The following is a 21,278-nucleotide window of genomic DNA, read 5'->3' as shown; positions in this document are numbered from 1 at the left end:
ACTTTTACTTGCACCAGACATCAGGGTCCAAAATTAAAATCCACAAAGTGCCAAATGCTGTAGAGTTTCCATTAAGTGTATAATCTCAGAAGGCTATCAGCCTCACTAGCGGTTTAATGTTTGCACCAAAATTGTCATGTAATTTAAAAAGACTATGCTGAAGGTCTGTACCCCATTTTGGTATAATTTACAGCAGTGTAGCTGTGTCACAGAGTTTCCATGATCATGGAAAACCTAGAGTGTCACAATTTCATTTTCCAGGCCTGGGAAAGTCATGGAAGAAATAAAATCCTTGAACGTTTTGGAACGCTTTGTTGTGTGTAATAAAAAATAATTGTTACAGTAATCGTTCTTGAGGAACCATCCACATAAAGTCACATTACAATGAATTAATTTTCTATAGCTGTTGAGGAACCTGTAATATGTGCTGATATGTGAAAATCTTTTTATTTACCAATACCTATGATCCTTCTTTCCACATTTGTCTCTCCCTCTATGTATGCCAGCCAGCTGAAATCTTGTTTGGAATCTGATATGTTTAAATATGAGAAAAATAATGTTGCGATAGTGTGATTTAACATGTAGGATCATGAATGCCAAAGTTTACACATGCTGCGCCCAACTACTACATTGTGTGCTGCATCTTTTGAGATGGCGTAATGTCCATGCTATACATTGTGAATGGTAACGGAAATTTGATTATGGCGCTTTCAAAAGTAATGGAAATGTTTAAAATTGTCACAATTAAAATGGTGCCAGAATTTCACATTCACACAGAAAAAGGGATTTCATGGTTCATTCGGGTGCATCTAATTAACTCTGAAATCTATGTTGCTTTGTACGGCAAGCAAAGCGCATAGGCACCACGTGGGATTCAAGTGCATCTAAACTCTTGCAACAAAGATGGTTTAAATTGAAAAAGTTTCTAATTTCCTTTCATGAAATAAATAGGCCTACATCTGACATTATTTTCATGTTCTTCCCCAGATTTTTTTAATAATTAGATACAATCATTATATCCTGTCCATCTGACATAGACAGATTTAAAATTATATTTAAAAACATCTGATCAATCTGTTATCAGCAAACTCTACTACATCCTTGTACAACAGGTCTTCAAGTACCCCTGTGATCACTTTCAAGTGATTTTTTGAGAATTAAATACTAAAGTAATACCCAACATGCATGCAATTTGGCCAGTTAAAGTATGCATGTTTAAAATAATTTATTACAGTTTTTTTATTCTGTGGCTTTAGGCTAATTAATGTTTGGGTTCAAATTCAGTAGTTCAAACACAGTAGTTGTGTTCCTACTGACGCACCAAGACATAAGTACTGTAAAGTTGAAATATTTATTTATTCATCACAAGTCATATCGTCGCTGTGATGATGCTGAAAGATGTTATAGAACATTGCAGATTTTCTCCATAGCATAAATAACATCTTCTCTCCCTTCATAGGCAATAAAGTGTTACAGTGACGTGCAGCAATTATTCAAAGTCTTTCCTATGCTCTGATACCTTTGCCTGCCTCAAGACATTTGACATGGTTCACCATCAGTTCACTTAAACAAGGATGCATACAAGTAAACTTAAAATATTCCAACCCTTTTGGGGACATTAAAATCATCCAGACACTCAGTCATACACAAAAATAAATCTGTCCAGTTGAGGGAAACCACTGACATCTTGCAGACACATCCCCTTGAAATGACAAGTAGGCACCATGACACATCAAAGTGGTGCAGCAGGTGAGCCAAATCATTAGATTAGGCAGATTTATGGCTTCATGAAACTTGTTATTACCCACGGCGCGCTCCACTGATGTTTAGCCTGATGTCTTTATGAGGAGGCCGTTGTTCACCTTGCCCTGACAGACACTGTGTGATGATTAGAATACGAGAGACTCAATTTGACTCACCTCTCAAGTCTGAGAAGCAGATGTCTGTCTGCAGCATTTAAAAGCATTTGGATAAGGTGAAACGCAACGTGAAAAGATATTTCCTCAGCTTCTACTTTAACTGTTGGTGTTCTAACATGAACATGTTTTTTTCTGCAAAGTTAGAAAAGTTTTGTCCATAATTATCACACTTGGGCATAGTTGAGAAAAGGTAATGTCACGAACTGTGGTGCACTAATAAGAAACTGATGACAGTTGTAAGGGGCATCTGTTTATGTCACCAAGCTCCAGTCAAAAAACTTGATCATTGTCATTATTATGGATGTTTTCTTCCCAAACACCTGCCCTACCAATTGTGAGCAGCGGCAATGATAACAAGCATACCGATTGGCACACACAGCTGTCAATCATGACCTCAAAACCCCCTTTTTATATAATGCATCACCAGTTAAAAGCAAACTTGTCAGAAAAAAACAAACGCTTGAACATACAGCAGCATGAAAAGGACTACCATAAATGACAGAAACCATCTTTAGGTAACAATTTTTAGACATGTAGTTTTGAGTTTCTTAGTTTGGCCACTGTCCCACATAATAACATGGAAGAGGCGGGGTTAATGACCTGCACTGCAGCCAGCCACCAGAGGGGGAGAGGCCATGTCTTCGATTTTTATTTACAGTCTATGAAGCTAACGGCATTAAAGGTTCTGTGTAAGACATTAAAGCAAACCACAATTTGCTATGAAAGTTATATAGTAGAGTAATGGCATCGTGAGCAGATAATGATTTAAAACTTTCATATGTGTCGTTATTCGAGCATCTCTGCGGTTTGTTGTAGTAAGCTGGTCCAGATACACATGCATTTTAGTGCATGTGTGTCTGCCTAGCTCAGCCGCCACTTTGTACTGCGTTCATACAGGATTTACCACTGATAATGGGGCGTCGTCATCGCAGTACAGTAGCACCAACTTTTCTATTCCCTCCAATTTAACACTGTTAGCTCTGGCAGCACTGTGGCCATTTTTTAGCACTGTTTCTGGAGTTTGCACTGTTAGGTGCTAGCTGCCGGCTCAGCCATCTCTTTGAACACGGAGGGGAGGACAGAGAATGGATATTGCACTTCTCCACCTACGCTGTTCACCATAGGTCAGGATAGCGTTATCCGTGATAGTGTAATAGTGTTAACTAACGTATGAGTGCAGTTCAGAGCAGCAGTGATTAGCTAGCCAGTGGGATACACAATCAATCAATCATTGCATAAAGCTGCTTTAAGGTATGAAAACAAATAATCTGGGGTTTTAAAGTTACATACAGCAAGTAATAATTATAGAAATGATAAGACAAAGACTGAATCAAAGCTTACATGACCACATGTCAACATCTCATTTTGCAATAATTTTGGTTTTATGACTCTTTTGGGCCAGGGCTTAAACCATAAAAGTTATGTATCAAAACTCATCTACCTCCATCTATGAGAAAAGAAACATGTCCAGAAACAGTACTGATATCAAAAAACAGATGTTTTCACCTTCTTTGTGCAGTATGGCTAGTTAATCTATTAGAGCAGCTCATGCCTATGGGTTTTTCCTTTGCTCACAGAGGCTCAACGGATGGATCGTTGAGGCTTAATTTAACACCGCAAACAATGGAAAACAGCCGCAAATAACGGCAGCCGTCATGAGCTTATCAGCCTGAGCGGGGATTACAAGGGAAATGAATCATTAACACTATTGCCACTTGAATGCTGCTAAAGCATGATTGGCAGGTTGAAAGCTGGGTGTTAGGAGGAGGAAAGGAAATGGGTGGAGCTGTGGTCTGATACCCAGTGAAGCGGGTATCATTATCGGATAAGAGCTCCAGGAGGCCCAGCCAAAATGACCCCCTGAGTGTGTGAGTGGGAGACAGACGAGAGTGAAGGAATGGATGAAAGAAAATTAAAGTATGACAGACAGAGAACAAGTAAAACTGCATGCCCGCTGCGCTTGGACGAATCAGACACACAGTGACACGCAATCCAAAGTCCCTGAACCGATTCTGTCCCAACAACATGCTGACAGCAGGTGTTGAATCGTAATGTTGCCTTCTTCTATTTATAGTTTACTGTTGAGTTTTTTGTATTAACAGAAAGGCTTTGAGATGTGCATGGCATGGAGTGTACCGCAACCCCACGCCCGCCTCTCCCAATATGACACCAGGTAGATTTTAATGGCTTTATGGAAAATAGTGGGATGCCACGCTGGTGAGGGGGATTCTGGGTCATGGAGGGATTTGTTAAGTTATTACAGTGTCTGGAGCAAGGCCCTTATCGGCACCTGCCAAGTCTTTGGCGGACCCAGTGGGATTGCACTGACCCTAGTGGAAGTAATGGATATTAGAAAATCTTCCCACTGTGAGGAGGGGGGTGGGGGGTGGGGTGACAGAGCAGGGAAAAGGCAGCGAGGGAGGAGAAAATAATAGAACCTCAAGGACACAAAGCTGCAGTATCACTATTACTGAGCAAAGATGTCTAATTCACAGGAGGAGGGGATGTTGCACGAGAAATGATCTGATGTGGAGTGTCCGCTGATAAATCACTAGAATTATCAGATTATAAAAAAAAAGATGTCGCATCAAGAGTTCACATGATAACACCTGAGGCAAGGAGGACAGCTTAAGCACTCCTGCCTGGAAATTAAACACCCACAGGTGCAATCACTTCATCTTACCTAACAAGAGGCTATTTATGCCTCTTTCCTCCCTTTGACCCAAGCTATGTTGTGTGCACACTCTGTAAGTGCATTCCCTCATTTCATATTTGTGACATAGGCACAGACATTTTCACTCTGTTGGCCCAGCTAAATCTGGGCTAAATTCATGCTCTTATGTCTATTTTGCAAGTGTTGTGGTGGTTTTTGTGGTTGGTGATGGACAGTGGTGGCGTTTGGCTACTAGTGACTAGTTGGGATGTGGAAATCAATTTAGCAGCATGTCAACTTCTGCTAGCTGGCTAGGTCAAGATTTTGAGATGTAAACATCAGTAAACAACATCAAGGTAAAAGCAGAAGGGTGGGCACCAGCCGATGGACGTTGGATAGTAAATATTGTAAAAGCCGTAGTTTCACTGACTGAAACCAGGTGATTCGTTTTCTATATGCTGATGTGACAAAGAAAATGACTCTAATGAGAAGAGAAGTAGGTATGTGCTTTATGATAAATAAGGACCAGTGTGAAAGTGGGAATGTGAGGTGCTGTCCCATTCCTGTTTGCCCTGCACCACAAGGGAAATAAACAGTCTGGAACATAAGCCATTGAGAGGTGGCTAAAGAGTGGAGTCACTGCCCTCATTTGGGAGAAGCGACCATGTGGTCATCTTGTAGAGGTTAAGATATGTAAACAAAAACTACAAAGCAGTGACGTAAAAGATGGAGCCAATCAGAGTCTGTCCAGTCAGTCAAAATCACTTTCGTCATCAATGAATTCACTGAGTCTGTGGTGGATTTAATATGTACAACAACAGAAGCAACGTTTGCCAAAACTACAGTTAAATCATTCCATAACGAGAAACCATGATGACCAAACCCATTTAAGTTGAAGGAGCTGAAAGGATAACATTTCAATGGAGTTGTACCTTGTATGACTTTATATGATGAATTAATAAATGGCGTATCGATCGACTTTTTCAAACAGTTTCTTTGGAGATATTCGATTTAATGTTATTAACTTCATTCTCTCTTTTCAGAGATTAAAAGCACACAATCTAAACATCACAAAAACTACATATCTATGAAGAAACAAAAATATGATAAAATTGAATCATGAACTTTGTCTCCTGCCTCATCTATGGGTCTTACAAACTAACTTCAGCCAAAATTACTTCACAGGCAATAACTTTTAATTCTGTAACACTGTATTTTTACTTTGTTTAACTATTTATCTTGTTTTTTGAATAACTGATTTGGGGAAGAGGATAACTGACGCATCTTAAAACAGAGACAGCGACTCCTGATTTGTAAGGGTTGGATTGTTTGATCAAATCTCCCAAATCCCTTACAGTATCTACTTGATTTCAACTTTCAACATTTGCAGGTAGCTAAAGTTATGAACGACTACAGCAACACTCAGATATCTGTAATCGGTTTTTGTTGGCTGAGAAGGCAGAAACAGTTTTGAGTGGCAGCTTAATTAATGCCAGCAACATGTAGCTACAATCTGAAATGAGATGAGCTGCGAAAGATATGATATGTTGATTAAATGTATCAGACAAACTCAAATAACTGCTGCTGCTTTCTGAATTCCCTTACTATCACAATTTACTTGCTTCCAATACTACAGTTGCTTGTTCGGGACTATTAAGTCAATGAGCCTAAAATGAGTGGAGAAAAAAATAAATAAATTCAGGAGAATCTTATAAAAGTGTTGTGATGCAATCTTGAGAAGGACTTGCCCCACTGTTGAATAACAAAACCACACACTCCACTCACGGTTGCAGAGTGATGTTACAGAGTGATGTTTCTTTTTCTTTGCTGGTAACAGACAAAAGCCTGCAGAGAGCACATTCAACAGACAACAGTCAAAAGTTTCACATAAGCTGTTTTTGGAATTAAAATCAATTATCTACAATTGTATTTTCTAATAATGAAGAGTGTTTGCATCAGTGGTTTGACAATCAAAATTGTAGCCCATGAAACTTTTCTCAACTGTATAATTCACACACTTTAAAAGTAGGACACAATGTTTGTCATGTCTGCTACATTATTGGATTCACTACATCCACAAACTATGATATAAGACAAATCAGTCTCATATCATAGTTTGTGGATGTTTGTGGAGGTAAAAAAAAATTCCCCCTCCTATTGCCTATTGAAAAGTTACCAACTGTAGCTTTAAGGGCTATTGATTACTCTATACCAAAATAACAAACTAAACAAAAGTCATCTTAAGGAGAAAGAAATGGCTAAATGTTAAAAGTTGTTTTTCTACATTTAAATGTAGTTTCTTTTTAATCAGTGATGGACAATGTACACAACTCTATTACTTGAGTTTAAGTAAAGGCACTGCTTGTCAAATAATACATATACAGAACCCAGTGGCTCTAAAATAACCCATTGAATGCACTTTACTGCTTGCATAACTAATAAGATTTTTGAATATGCTGCAAAGCCTATAGAAATGTACAAAAGGACCAGCATTTTCATTTTCATTTCTTTTTATAAATAAACAACCTTAAAATCCTGGTTACACACCCAAAGATCTATTACTGCGACTCAGCTAGATAGAAAAATCTTACTAAAACTTGTTAAAATATACAACCAAAAACACCTTTCTTTGATGACCTCTCCTCTCCACCTGTCTCTACTGATGAGCTACCCAATCTCAATAGCGCATGCATGAGGCAGAGGTACGGGAACGTCACTTCAATAATGGACCACTCGCAGAACTGCAGAACCACAGCTTATGGACTTTTGCATTTTAGACTGCTGACTCCCTTAGCAAGATAAAATACAAATACAGTATTTGTCTTTAAAATGTCGTGGAGTCAAAGTAATATGTTTCCAAAAAAGAAAAAAAGAATACTCAAGTACAGATATTCAAAATCTGCACTCAAGAACAGTAATTTGCCTCTCTCCATCACTGCTTTAAATGCAGTGTAAAATCTGCCGGACTCACGCTAGATCTCATCTATCCATGCAACCGTCCGGCATTAATGAAGACAGACTGCTAGTGGCGACAACGCGCACATCTCACATTAACAGGACGAAGCCGCTCACAGAGGGGCTGGCTTTCTGACAAGTGCTTTATTATCACAGGTTGCCCTTCTCAAGGTCAAAACCACAAACAATGCAACTCATTTGCTTACAAATGCACTTCAGTCATCTACCGCACCACAAAAACTGCATTGCATAATATATTCCCAAGCAATATGGGTTGTACATCTCTTTTGATTAAGTCTTGCCTTGAGACAAACCAGACACAAACCAGGCCAAACAAATCAAAGCCAAGCATTAATGTTTCAGAGCTTGTCATATCTCCTGTTGGGTCTTAAAGTAAAATGCTTTCCCTTTTTGAAAATCTTACAAGCAGACACGCAATGTTATCCAGTGGATGAACTGTCAGGAAGGAGGTAGAATCATGTGACTCCTTACTGGGATGCAAAAATAGACCAAGGAGAAACAGATTCTTTGGTGTTGTAGGGGCTTTAATGTTGATCTGTCATTATGCGTCCTGCGCAGATTTGGGCTCAGAGATGACAATGTTAAGAGATAAGACCTGGCCCTACTGCGGAGTAAGCACCAGAACACACTGCAAAAACAGCCATGTTAATCATTCATCAGGCTGGTAGGATATTGACTCAATGTAGCAGCTTAGATGAGGGGGGGGGGGGCGCATTAGGACACAAGTCTCCATTTCTCACTTTTATACACTGTGTACCAGGGACGGAAAGGCTAGCGTGATAGAGAAGGGGACAAAGACACATAGTTGTGCTTTGGAGATTTGAAACCTAGAGGATAGTGGAGGATTTTTCTGTCTGCACTTCCTTGTAAGACGAGAAAAGGAAAATTACCCAGCAGTAAATAGATGAGTTTGATAAGGCCTCCTAAATATAAGTCTTATCTCTCCCTCAATTTGAAACAGCCATGGAAGAAATAGGCCACGTTGTCACTCAGGCTTTTAATTAAAAACTGAGGAAAAGAGTGTGTGTGTGTTCGTGTGTGTGTTCCCAGGAGAGAGTAGTTTTAAAAACATTTATTCACGCTTCATCTTTATCACCTTCAAATGACCTTGATTTTGTAATACTTGTCTGGTTCAGCTTGCCTGCTCCAATCTCATTCAGCCAGTGTGACAAACAGGGTGAATGAGATGGTGAGAGAGAGACAGAGAAAGAGAGAGAGGGGGGGGGGGGGGGGGTGGTGTGACCCCATGTCTATTAATCAGCGAGGGGGGGGGGGGGGGGGGGGGGGGGGGGGGGGGGGGGGGGGGGGGGGGGGGGGGGGGGGGGGTGGGGTGGAGATGGGGGGAGGAGGAGGGGGGGGGGGGGGGGGGGGGGGGGGGGGGGGTGATGTGACCCCATGTCTATTAATCAGCAACTCAGCAAGCCTCACATCACTACACCGCCTGTTGTCACACAGGTGGAAGTAATGGCTGGGAAGCACCCTTGTCCGATAGCAGCTTGTCCGAATGCTGAGATGTGAACTGACAAAGACACGTACGAGGCCTGGAAACAGAGAGCCGCTGTCAGGCCTTTGACTGATAACAGCTTGAGTGAGAGGAGTGCAAGTGAAGAGGAACAAGTCGAAACAGGCAGATAACACCACGGCCTAAATGTGATTATGGCTCATCATCAGTTAGGGAGCGTTCCTCTGAACATCGATTTGTGCTATCTGCTGTTTATCTGATGCATGATGGAAAACAAAAATAGTCTTCAGTAATTAACTAAAAAAGTCAGTTTAAGAAAAAAAAACAGTGCCTTGCACCTCATTTTTTTCTTTTTACTGATGCTGTGCGATAGAGATTATCAGTTAGGTCTGGGTTGTGGGACAAGACTCTAAAGTTTTTTGCAGTCAGACCAGATGAAGAAACTCCTGTTCTGACTGACTTACAGATACAGGAAATGCAGGTGCCGTGTTACATGACAAAATGTCTATATCAAACTGCTCTTGTGTTTAAATTAAAAAAGTTTAAGACCTTCTTGACATTGTCGCAATGTCAAGAAGGCCAGATGAAGCAAGTTCTGTTCTGACTGACTTACAGATACAGGATGCTGTGTTACATAGCAAATTGTCTACATCAAACTGCACTTATTATTAAATTAAGAAAGTTTCAGTTCGGTGGAAAACAAAAAATAGTTTTCAGTAGCTGTGATAGTTTACTTTATAGAATAGAAAGGAATATCCTCATTGTCATTGTACAGATGACAAGAGCGCAATACATTTGCACTGCCTGAGTGGGGCTCAAATAGAATAAAAGTGTATGAGATAAAATAAGATAAATAAATAAATAAACAGTGCTAAGACATATCAACATGCGTACCCATACTGTGGGATAGAGATTATCAGTTAGGTTTGGGTTGTTGGACAAGGCTCTAAAGTCTTTTTGCAGTCAGACCAGATGAAGAAACTCCTGTTCTGACTGACTTACAGATACAGGAAATACAGGTGCTGTGTTACATGGCAAAATGTCTACATCAAACTGCTCTTATGTTTAAATGAAGAAAGTAGTTGAAGACCCTCTTGACATTTTAGGGGATGGTACGGTAAATTTTTTTTGGGGGGTTTTTTTTCAAATTTATGAGAGCCTTAGCCTTTGTTTCTGTTTCTTTGATATCTCCTAATATGAAGTGATAACAGAATGGCTATTTTAAATGTAATTAAGATTAAGTCAAGTCCATGTCACTTGTGTGAGGTGTCAGCTCTGCAATCTAAATGTATACAACTAAATATAAATAGGTATAAAACCAAGCCATGCTAAGTCAGAACATATTATAGCAACAACTGTATGCAGAAGTGTTTCAGCAGTTATTAGCTAAATTGCAATAAGACTGTCTCAGCAACATAGGCGGCAGTTCTCTACTAGAGATGCAGTTAATCAAAAGAAAATCTTTCTGAACAACAGCGACAACCTTGAGTGAAAATTGCCACAAATTCAGCCCATATCACACAACACAATAGGCAGAATGGGCAAGGCAAAAATAAGCTCAGCCACTACAACAGAGCAATCCACAATGCATACTGATAGACAGCAATATCATAACAGCATAAATCAGCAACCAGCAGATCAGTGACAGCAATGAAGCAAACCAGCATTGTTGACACCATCATATCATCAAGCACACAAACACAGACAGAGCACAGCAATCTCGGGGAAGTAAAAAAAAGCAAATCCATACCTTGTTGAAGTAAGGATGTTCTCCCTGGTGTCTCTGGAAAAGTTGTTTTGGCTTTCAGTGAACATATAAGTCCCACAGCAGAGCGTCATTACCAATACTGTGCTTATTACAGGAAATCATGTCAATGGGGTGTGTGCAAGACTATCATGTTTACATCCATACAGCCAGTTTGCAATATTGGCCTCTGCTAGAAATCCACATTTGCATTTAGTCAAGAGGCAGCAATGAAGAGAAAAATATTCCATAAAACAAATTAAGTGGAAAACACTCATAATATTCTAAGAAGGGTATGGCTGACTTATTACATTGCCATAGCCAAAACCCCATAACAACAACAACAGCTAAAGGGGGAAACAAGCCGCAAAACAAAATTATAGCTAGTCCAAAACACCAGATATTATAAATCCAATTGCTATATTTAACAACATAAAATATTTATAATGCACTGTCAAACATTTACCAAATATTTACAAAATGAAAACAAAGCTTAGCCACCAGAAGACTGACAATTCAGTGGATAACACTCAAAGCAGAGTATGTTTTGGCTGAATTACGACACCATAGCCCAAACCCCACAACATCAACAATTAAAGGGGGAAACAAGTAGCAAACCAATATTATTATACATTATTATAGCTAACCCAAAACACCAAACATTATTAACTGTAATGCTGTATTTTAACAGCATGAAAGCATTATTATGCACTGTCAAACATTTACCAAAAGACAATGATGTTGAGCCACTACAAGACAGTAAATTTGTGGAAAACACTCACAATACTTATACTAGGGTTGGGCAATATGGCTGCAATTAATATTACAACACTGTTAACCCTAATATATAGATATATATATATCTCAAAAAGGCAAATGCAGACAAAATCACAAATAAAGAAAAAAATTAAGCAAATGTTCAATGCAATACTAAATCAAACTGAGTCACCACAGGTAAAACACAGCAGCAAAAACTCAAGGGGTAAGCAAGCCAAAAAACAAACAAACAGAACTATAGCTAGCCTAAATACTACACAATATAAATGGTAATGCTATCCTTTACAGCAAGAGAGTCTTCTAATGCACTGTCAAACATTACCATTACCAAAACAAAATCAAGCAGAGCCACTAAAAGACAATAGAAAACACTCATAATAATCAAAGTAGGGTTGGACAATATGGTTGTCATTAATATGACAACATTGTAATTGCCCCATATATCTCAGCATAGCAAACTTATACATTCAACAGTAAAACTCATGTTTAATGCAATAATTCACTCTTGTGTTAGCCTGCTAATCAACCTAAATCACCACAGCTAAAGCCTCACAACAGCAGCAACTACCTAACAATGAAAAGCTGCAAAACAACACTAGCTCAAAACACCAAAAAATACTCAAACATTATAAAGTCTTATGGTATATTTGAACAGCATGAAAGCACTATATATCACTGTCAAACAATAACCAAAAGACAACGAAGCTCAGCCACAAAACAGTCAACCAAAACTGATGCCAATTCAAATATGACAGCAACATTTAGCAGCAGCAATTAGCAGCTAACGTTAGCCAAACAAATGCTAAGTATAAGCAGCAGAGCAAAACATTCAACCGCAGCCAATCACGAGCACACACAAAAACAACAAACACGCTCAAAATACAACCAGGACATCACAAAAATGTTATTTCCTACCTTGTGAAGACTCCTTCCTGTGGGGTTAAAACAGGAGCAACAGCAAAGTCCAACTTCCAGTTTGAGCTGGTGTTTTAGGCCCGTGGCTGGTTACCGGTAAACTGGGTCGCTTAATGGTGGTGATGGTGGCAGCAGGGAGGTTGGTCCAAACACGACTATTTCTCAGCAAATCCGTCCTGAAGCCATGCAGTCATGATGTTAGCAAGGTAGCCTGCTATGTGCTACATGAGCAGGGGCAGCAGAACCAAACAGAGGATGGGCCAAGTTGCCCGCCTTTTCTTTCACCTGACCACCTGTGACCATATCCGTGCGCTCACGTTCAATGGAGCTGCTCGCGATTGGTCAGACGCGTGTTTGGGCGGGAACTCCATCGCGGATATCGTTACTGCGCAGATGCAGAACTCCCAGTGACATCCTTCCTTATAATACATGCATGCATCCTTCGCAAGATGGCAACACTCCTATCCGGAACTGGGATATTTTAACCCTTTAACCTCTCTTCAAGTCGACTTCACTTTAATACATCCATGGGGTAAGTGTGGGCGCGTCGTCCATCTTTATTTACAGTCTATGTCTGTGTAAAAATGGAGGAAAAAATGTTGAAAAAATACTGGCATGTAGGGTGCTTTAGCACTGCCATCTAAAACTGTGACCTTCTCTAAAAAAATGTAAGGTCTCCACATACAATACAAACTGTGAAGAATGTTTGGTACCCAAAGTAAAGTATAAGCACATCAGGTAATTTCAAAGTCACCCAATGTGAACCTGTGAAGGTGATTTTAATTTTTAACTCCTCATTAGACCTCCACTGAAGACAGTGTGGCACACTGCTCTGTGTCTTCAACAGTCAAGGAGGACAAATGACATTTTTAGCATTCTCATTGGGCTAAAGTTGGGCCAGAATAACTGAAAACACCTGTGTAGGTTTACAGGGCCTTTAAGATTTTAAATGCCCTGAGTCTGATGTTAGAAAACCAAGTCAAGTTTTTTCCATAATCCTATTGTCAAACAGACAAACAAATAAAATAGAAACATAACCACTGTAAGGAGTTAATACATGTAGACTTGGGTAAGACTTGATTTTATACCTGTTATAGTCATTTGTAGTCGTCTATGTGAAAAAAAGTTACTCTTAAAGCACATTTGTAATGTGTTGTAGTGAAAAATGGTTTTAGCAGGATCCTAGTTAACTTTGTTACTACTTTCTTTAACTAGTTAACTTTGAAAGTCATACAAAAACAATACAGCAACAATCTTAAAGTCCACCTTATCAAGTAAAAAGAGGCACCACCCTGTGGCGCAATTCATAACTGCAACAAAACCCGAGTTGGTACTCAAATGTTATATTTAACTTTTAACTTATACATTTTGTTTATGTGTTGAAGGCATTTCGTAAAGGCATTGTGTTAAGCCTGTCCCCTTTGGATTGTTCCAATTTTTCGCCTCAGCATTTGGAAACTTTGATACTATATATGCTGGGGCCAGTTACTGTTTTCAAATGGTTTTCAGTGACTACACCCAAATGTACAGAAAAAAATACAAATAGTTAAACAGATTGGGGGAAAAAAAGGAGTGAAAAGAGAGGCAGGATTCAATCAAATTATAATGACATATGTTTACATTCAAGTTACAAAGCCCTATGCCACACCCATAGTAATTATGGCACGAGCGCAATATAAAGGTCTGAGTGGATGAATGGGTCAACAAAATGTCAGACTTAATCATAGGTAATACACCTCTTTCGCCTCTTGTTTCCAACCAACAGTCAACTTTATGTTCTTTCTAAAGCATGACCATAACCACTCTCTAACTTTCATCACATTTATTCTTGTAACCATGATGGCAAAGGTCCTCTAATCTTAATAAGGTAACATCTGAAGCGTCGTTTACCTATAGCATTATCACAGCGTAAAATGCATTTATGCTCCAACAGTGACTGGTAACTTGTAAGGCAGAGACAAGCTGCTTTGATCAGATGCTAGCATGCAGTAGGTGTATGAGACGGCATCTGTTTACAAGTTAGAAGTAGGCCATGTAATATGAAAAGGATGGCAGTGCATGTATATGTGAATGTTGAGAAAACAATTGCATTTCAAAGTCCAAGTAATAGTCATACCAGCAGGTTCAGGGCACTGGCTGAAAATTAAACCCTTGACTAATAACAGGAAAGAAATATCTTGATAAGAAATAATACTTCGGAGCAAATTGGCTTGATTTTTTTTATAATAACAAAACACATTTACAGTGCTTTAGAGAGCAATAAAATATAAAACACAACAATGGCTACAGATTAACAATAAAAGAGTAGAACGATAATATATAAAAGGTAAACTTAATAACTAAATATCTTAAAAATGAATTTACTATAAAATATTACAAATAGCAATTATGCAGACAAGAGGTGCAAATATAAAAAAAAAATATTTAAAATTATTTAAAATCAAGTTTAACAATAGGTTTGCTGTAGAGTAGGGACAAAAAAAGAAAATTAAAAAAACAAACAAACAAACCAAAAAGAAAATTGCCACAAGAAAGTATTTAAAAAGTAACATTTTATTTTGTGTTTTTCTGTTACAAAAATTTTAAATATATAATTAACAGAATTTGATTTTTTTTGTTAATATCTAGTATTTGGGGGGGGGGGGGTTGGGGGGGGGGGGGTTTGCAGCATTTCTTACCAAGTAGCTCATTATGTTCTTTCCCATGTTTTTGAACGAAATCAAACCAATCCTCTAAGGTTTCAGACGTTTAATTGTTTTTGAAAGGCATTTCTTGCAGCACAAGAAACTGATGTCAATACAGGTATTAAAGAGTTAACTATTTATGTGGACAGACAGTCATGGGTCAGTTTGCGTTTATCACATTGTTCTTCACAGGCTCGCCGATGTCTTGTTTATATTAGACTTCATCCTTTTTTTTCTGAAATGTCTTACTCAGACAGAATGCACACGTCTTCTTATAGTTACAGAGGGAAAAACAGCATTACTCACTTGCTTTATTCATGACTTTCCTTGTTGGTTAACTCTGGGATCCAACAGCATCCATTTGTTTTCCCTGTAAATCTGCACATCTCTGATGTTTGCATGACACAGTTTGTCACATTGGATAGTTCCTCTGTTTTTCTCTTCATTTCTTTGTCATTTTCCTGCGATGACAAAGGGCCTCTGAGGCAGCTATTACCTTTTTTCTCCCTCCATTTACCATTTGTTCAACTGTGCAAGCCCCATTGTTTTAATTTCATGCAAGACATAGTTTGGTGTTTTGGTTAAATCAAAAGTATATTCAAAAGTGAAAGCCGTTGAGTTTTTCAGCGCTGGAGGTGAAGGCAGTGTTTATGTTAAGTACACATTTTTTATCAATCAAATGATGCCTTGTGTGTGTTTTTTGTTTAAGTACTTAAATGAGGCCAGGATGCAGAGCTTAAACGAATCAGACTTTTTGATGTTTCGCAATGTTTCATCTGTGGATGGGAGACAAAATTCACATTTGCATGCTTGCTGAAACCGCCCACTCCATATATCAAGCCACCGGGTGATCAAAAGTTGAGTTAATAGGGATGCGGCACAAGGGGGAGTTTAATTACTAACCTAAAATACTTTCAAATGATGTTTGGGTTGATGCTGTTGCTGGAAGCGAGTGTCTGGCAGTGGGAAAAGGCTGGGTTTAGAGAATTTCTGAGTCAAAGCAGCTGCCTTATTTGTGTTGCAGGATTTAGAAAGCAACTGGAGCAGAGATCAATAAGGTGTAATAGGCCTGGGAATGAAATGATGCCAAAGTGTCCCATGTCAATGAATCTGCTTATCTCTGTCTGCCAAACTCCAGTCTACTAGCCCATGCTTACTCACCTGTAGATTACCGATAGTGAACTGGAGAGCTTGTAGGAGCACTAAATAGGGCCTGAGTTCATCCCTGTGCCCTTGAGTTATCTGTAGAGCCAGAGGTATATTTTCTACATAAGCAGGTGCAGATGTATGGTTCCTGCACTGAGAGGTTATGGTAAAGAGTTCAGGGAATTATATTCTGACTTTATTTCATTGCCTAGAGCAGAGGAGGTACAGTATCACGAGGGACAGTGCCAGAGGTGGATGTTTCACAATTATTCTTGTCCTTAGGACAATAAACCTGCATTATAGGTTTGTGCCAGCAACTGCCCTGTTATCTGTCCACTAGGTGACTCTTGAGTCTGCACTTTGGGAGGTACAGTATGGATTAATGGTGAGGTCTGTAACGCAAATACCAGATATTATGTTTGTATTAAATTCTGTAGGATATTATTGGATTTAAAGGGACAATGTTTAAGATTTTGGGGGATTTAGTGGCATCTAGTGGTGAGAATTGCATCATCCACAGAGCTTTCTTCCTGGATATAGGCCACTAGCCCAGCAGCTGCTTATGTTTGTCCCCTTTTGTGTCTGCTACTTAACTCCAGACCTTTAGGAGGTTTTTACCAAGAGCTGATGCAGAGGTCTCTTCCTTTTTAAAACAAACAAAGGCAATTCAAACTGACAAAAACACATAATAAAGCAGTTTCACCTTACAAAATGTATGTATTTCTATACTCACATTGCCGAGGGGCTGCTAACTATGGTGGCTGCCAAGAAAACATGAATGGTCTAATCTAGAGCCAGTGTTTGGCTTGTCTGTTCTGGGCTGATGTAGACACTATGTCAGTGTTCCCCAGTTATCTGCAAAGAATACCTTTGACTTGTCATACATATCGGTCTATAGGTAAATTTTGCTGCTTGTTCGGTTTAGTGCACTGCACCAAAATTGGGTCTGGTGGGAACTAACTTGCTAGTTTTACAGCTTATTCAGTGATTAGCATTTGGCCTTTCGAAAGCAAAATTAACCAAAAACTGACTTCCCTAGGAGAAACATGGTGGTGCAACATGGCAGTCTCCATGCATGAGGACCCGCTTCCAATCTAGATATAAATGGCTCATTTTAAGGTAACGTAAACACAACAATGTTTATTTTCAGGTGATTATACACTAAAGAACACACACTTATTATATTTAATTCTGTTTCTGCCGATATATCCCTTTAAATCCCACACACTGGACCTTTCAATCATAAATGACCTATTTTTTTTTTTTTAAACACTACTCTCTCCTCCTGTCTTGCCCACCTGCATCACATGACTGCAATTGCACCTTTGAGGTTGTACCATTGTGGGGAAAAAAACAGGCAAACCCTCTCCTGGCATAGTCCGATAAGGCATGTGAACATGCACCCTGCTATTCTCTTATCTCGCTGACATGCTCAAAACGCCCCCATGACAGTGCCAAGCGTGACATGTGCAGCCCAGCATTATTAGCGTGATAGGAATAGGTCCTTTTATTCAAGGACGTGACGATCATAACAAAACGCTGCACAAACCAGAGCTGCTGTCGTCATCACTCTAAATGAGTTTTCCTCTCTTGGAGGCAGGCTGTGTGCCGCGGTTGGTCTGACTGGAAACGTGAAGCCAATGGTGTGTAGCGAGGTAAATTGGAGCCTGAGTGACAGGTTAACACCCGTCAACCGCATGGTAGGAGCAGGTGCTGATCTCCTGGCCTGTCTCATTTGACAACTTATGGTGCTGATGGAGAGTGTTGGAGCTTGACTTGAACTGATCGGCCCTGATGTGGCCAAATATGCACTAGAAAGCCTCAGAATATATTTATTTATTCACACAAAGATCTTGGATTGGGGCTGCCCGGCTCTCCGCTACTTTCTTATTTATCGCTTACACTGTAAGATGATCTTATTAAAAATAATTTTGTAAACTGACTGCTTGGAAAAGGAAAGTAAATATACATACTAATTTTAATGTATGTTTATGTTATATCTTATTGTTAAGTTAAACTTAAAATGTAGCAGTATTTAGAGCAGAAGTAGTAGAAGTTCCTGCAACTTAAAAATGACAATTGAAATCACCTTGTTCTTTCTAAGTGTTAGCAACTTCAGTAAACCACGTTGGTCTGACTTGAGCTGAAAGGATTTTGCCAACGATGAAGTTAAAAGATCTGCGAGTTCTGTTTTGTGAGTATGTTAAATAAAGACTAATTTAATTAAACTTGTCATTTTTAAGTTGCAGCAACTTCGCAAAATCAAGTACATATAACTATATTTTAAGTAGGGTTAACAATTTTAAACAGAAATTTAGACTTAAAGTTACATTTATTTACATTTTTCACTGCAATTGGTTTCCCAACATTTTTTAAGTAAAATCAACATGTCAGAGTGTACAGTGTACAAACCAAAATGTGCACCCTTTTGTATGTAGTATGTGGTGTTAGAGACCATCTATCAAGTAAATCAAAATTTGTAAGCAATATCAGAAAATGTCTGTATGTCTCTATTTTTCTTTATAGCCATGGAAATTTCCCAGGCTCACCGTAGACCTAATGTTTTCATGATGTTCAGTTTCCTAGATTTCAGAGTTTGACCTGTGAATTAACACATTGCCCACACTTTCTATTAATCAAGTGACTATCTTTTGAGTGCTTTTATGAGCTAAAGTTGAGACATACAGGATCTACAGAGGTTTTTTTTGTCTTATTTAGTTGCTGCCCATTGAAAGCCATATCAGACTACCTACACTTGTCCTTGGCCAGGGCTCTTGACAAATAAATGGTGACTTGGATATTAAAATAGAAAGGCAAGCTGCCAGGTGTGTTATATTCAGGAGCCTTGCTGTGGATCTTAGCCTTTTATTGTCATGCATTGCTCTCTAGCAGCTCTTTAGCAGACGAATCCAGTTTTTTTTTTCTTTTCCCCAGCCTTAATGAATGTGTGAGCCACAACACAAGTACAAGTATTGACCTTGATAAGCACCATGGGCTTAAAAGTCCCCTTGACTACAAGTGTGTTTTTAACCACTGTCACACTGTGTGTTTTTCTCCAACACAAACACTCTTGTGTGAAAAAATGGTTGCAAGGATAATACATTTTGAATGGCATCATCGATAGTCTATTCATACGAGAGCCGTTAATGCAGGATCAATATTCAGAAAATACAAAAGCTTTTATATATTGCACAGAGAGATTTGGGGGTTTATCGTCAATGCAAGGGGTTTCCAGAAGCTAGAAGGGATAAGAGGATTTAAAAAAAAGGGGGGGGGGGGGTTAGGTAACAAAAGATGAAGGAAGAATAATAGAATCAATGTATTACAATTCCTTTTTATACAGTAAATAATAGCTGTGAGATAATAGAACTATGATTCAAAACACCTTTCTCTTTAACATATACATGTGCATGTGCCGTCAGGGATGTAGACAGCAGATTAATAAATCAAAGAATTGCAAAAACATCTGGGTAAATGAATATAATTTGCATAGATTTCAAAAGAGCTGATACTATGATTTATTTGAATTTATTTATTGATCTTTAGCTTATGTAATTTATCCTAATTCCTTAAAAATCTAGTGTGCAGGATTTACTTGCATCCAGCTGTGAGGTTGGCAGAACTGAAACTTTTCATGCATGCCAAGTGTTTAGCAGAACCACTGTAGCCTATGCAAGAATTCAGGAACCTATTTAAAGCCAGTGTTTGGTTCGTCCATTCTGGGCTCCTGTAAAACAATACGAAAAGAAGACATAGACTGCAAAATAAAGATGGACAGCCCATCAGCACCTCAAAAGTGAATCCCAAACATCTCGATCGCCCCCCAATGGCTGGCTGCAGTATTGCCCTCTACATGTTAGCAGATGGGAAAGGGCCAAACTTAAATGTTAAGAACATGTCATATATATTTTTCCCCAAGATGGTTTCTTTCATTTTAGAGTTTTAATCGACGTATGTTCGTTTTGCTGATATCTTTGGTTTTAATTAGTTAGTTGATGCTATAAAAGGTGGTTCTATGTCATAATTGACAACTGTGAATGTCAATCTGTGTGCTTGAGGTCAATGGCGCTGCTTGCAATTGGTCAGATGGGTGTATGGATGGGAACTCAGTGCCACGGAAACTGCTCCTCAGCAGACTGGCTGTAAATGACGTCACCAGTGCAAGATGACAGCAGCCGTATCCATGATATTTTGGCTTCATCTTTGTGAACTGGCAGAGAGGGTTGTCCATATTTATGTACAGTCTATGGTGAAAGAGGACACTTTCTGTATACACAACAGCTCATTATAAGGTAACGAAAACACAAGTATTCGAATTTTTGGGAGATTATACACTAACGAAAACGTAGTTATGAATATTATATTCCATTTCTGCCTATAGATGCCCCTAAATCCCACACACTGGACCTTTAAATTAAGACAAGGTAGCTAATAGGAAAGTCAGTATCAGTTAAAGAAACTATGGTGGTGGTGGTGTGTGTGTATAATTTATCTTCAGTTTTCATTGGTTATGTTTACACATGATCTTTTGCACCTATTGTTGTAAGACTACATGACAACAATCATGATGACATGTAAATGCCTTTTGTCACTGAAAGCATGCAAACATGTTTCACATGACCATCGAGGACCGATTTAATGTCATACATTAATGTCTGGGAGCAACATTGCATTGAACCCTTTCCTCCCATTTTGCCCTCTGCATTGACCAGCGTCATATATACATGCACAAACAAGCAACTTTAAGGTTATTTAAAGGACAGTGATCAATAATGCTCCTGTAACTCCTACTTAATCTCCATAATGAGCTTTATTGCAGCAATTAATCATGTCTTAGCAGCCAGTGCCCAGCCTCCCAGAAGAATGCTGGCAGAATAAAGGCCAGGCCTGACTGGTGCTGCCCACAGCTGACTTCACAAGGATCCCACAGTGAGGAGATCCTGTTTGAAGAATTAGACTGACCTCTTCAGTGCGGTTGATAGCCATTTGATTTTACATATTG

The sequence above is a fragment of the Plectropomus leopardus genome, chromosome 7 (assembly GCF_008729295.1).
Source record: "Plectropomus leopardus isolate mb chromosome 7, YSFRI_Pleo_2.0, whole genome shotgun sequence".
Lineage (NCBI taxonomy): Eukaryota > Metazoa > Chordata > Actinopteri > Perciformes > Serranidae > Plectropomus > Plectropomus leopardus.
Note: the sequence above shows the minus strand (reverse complement) of the source record.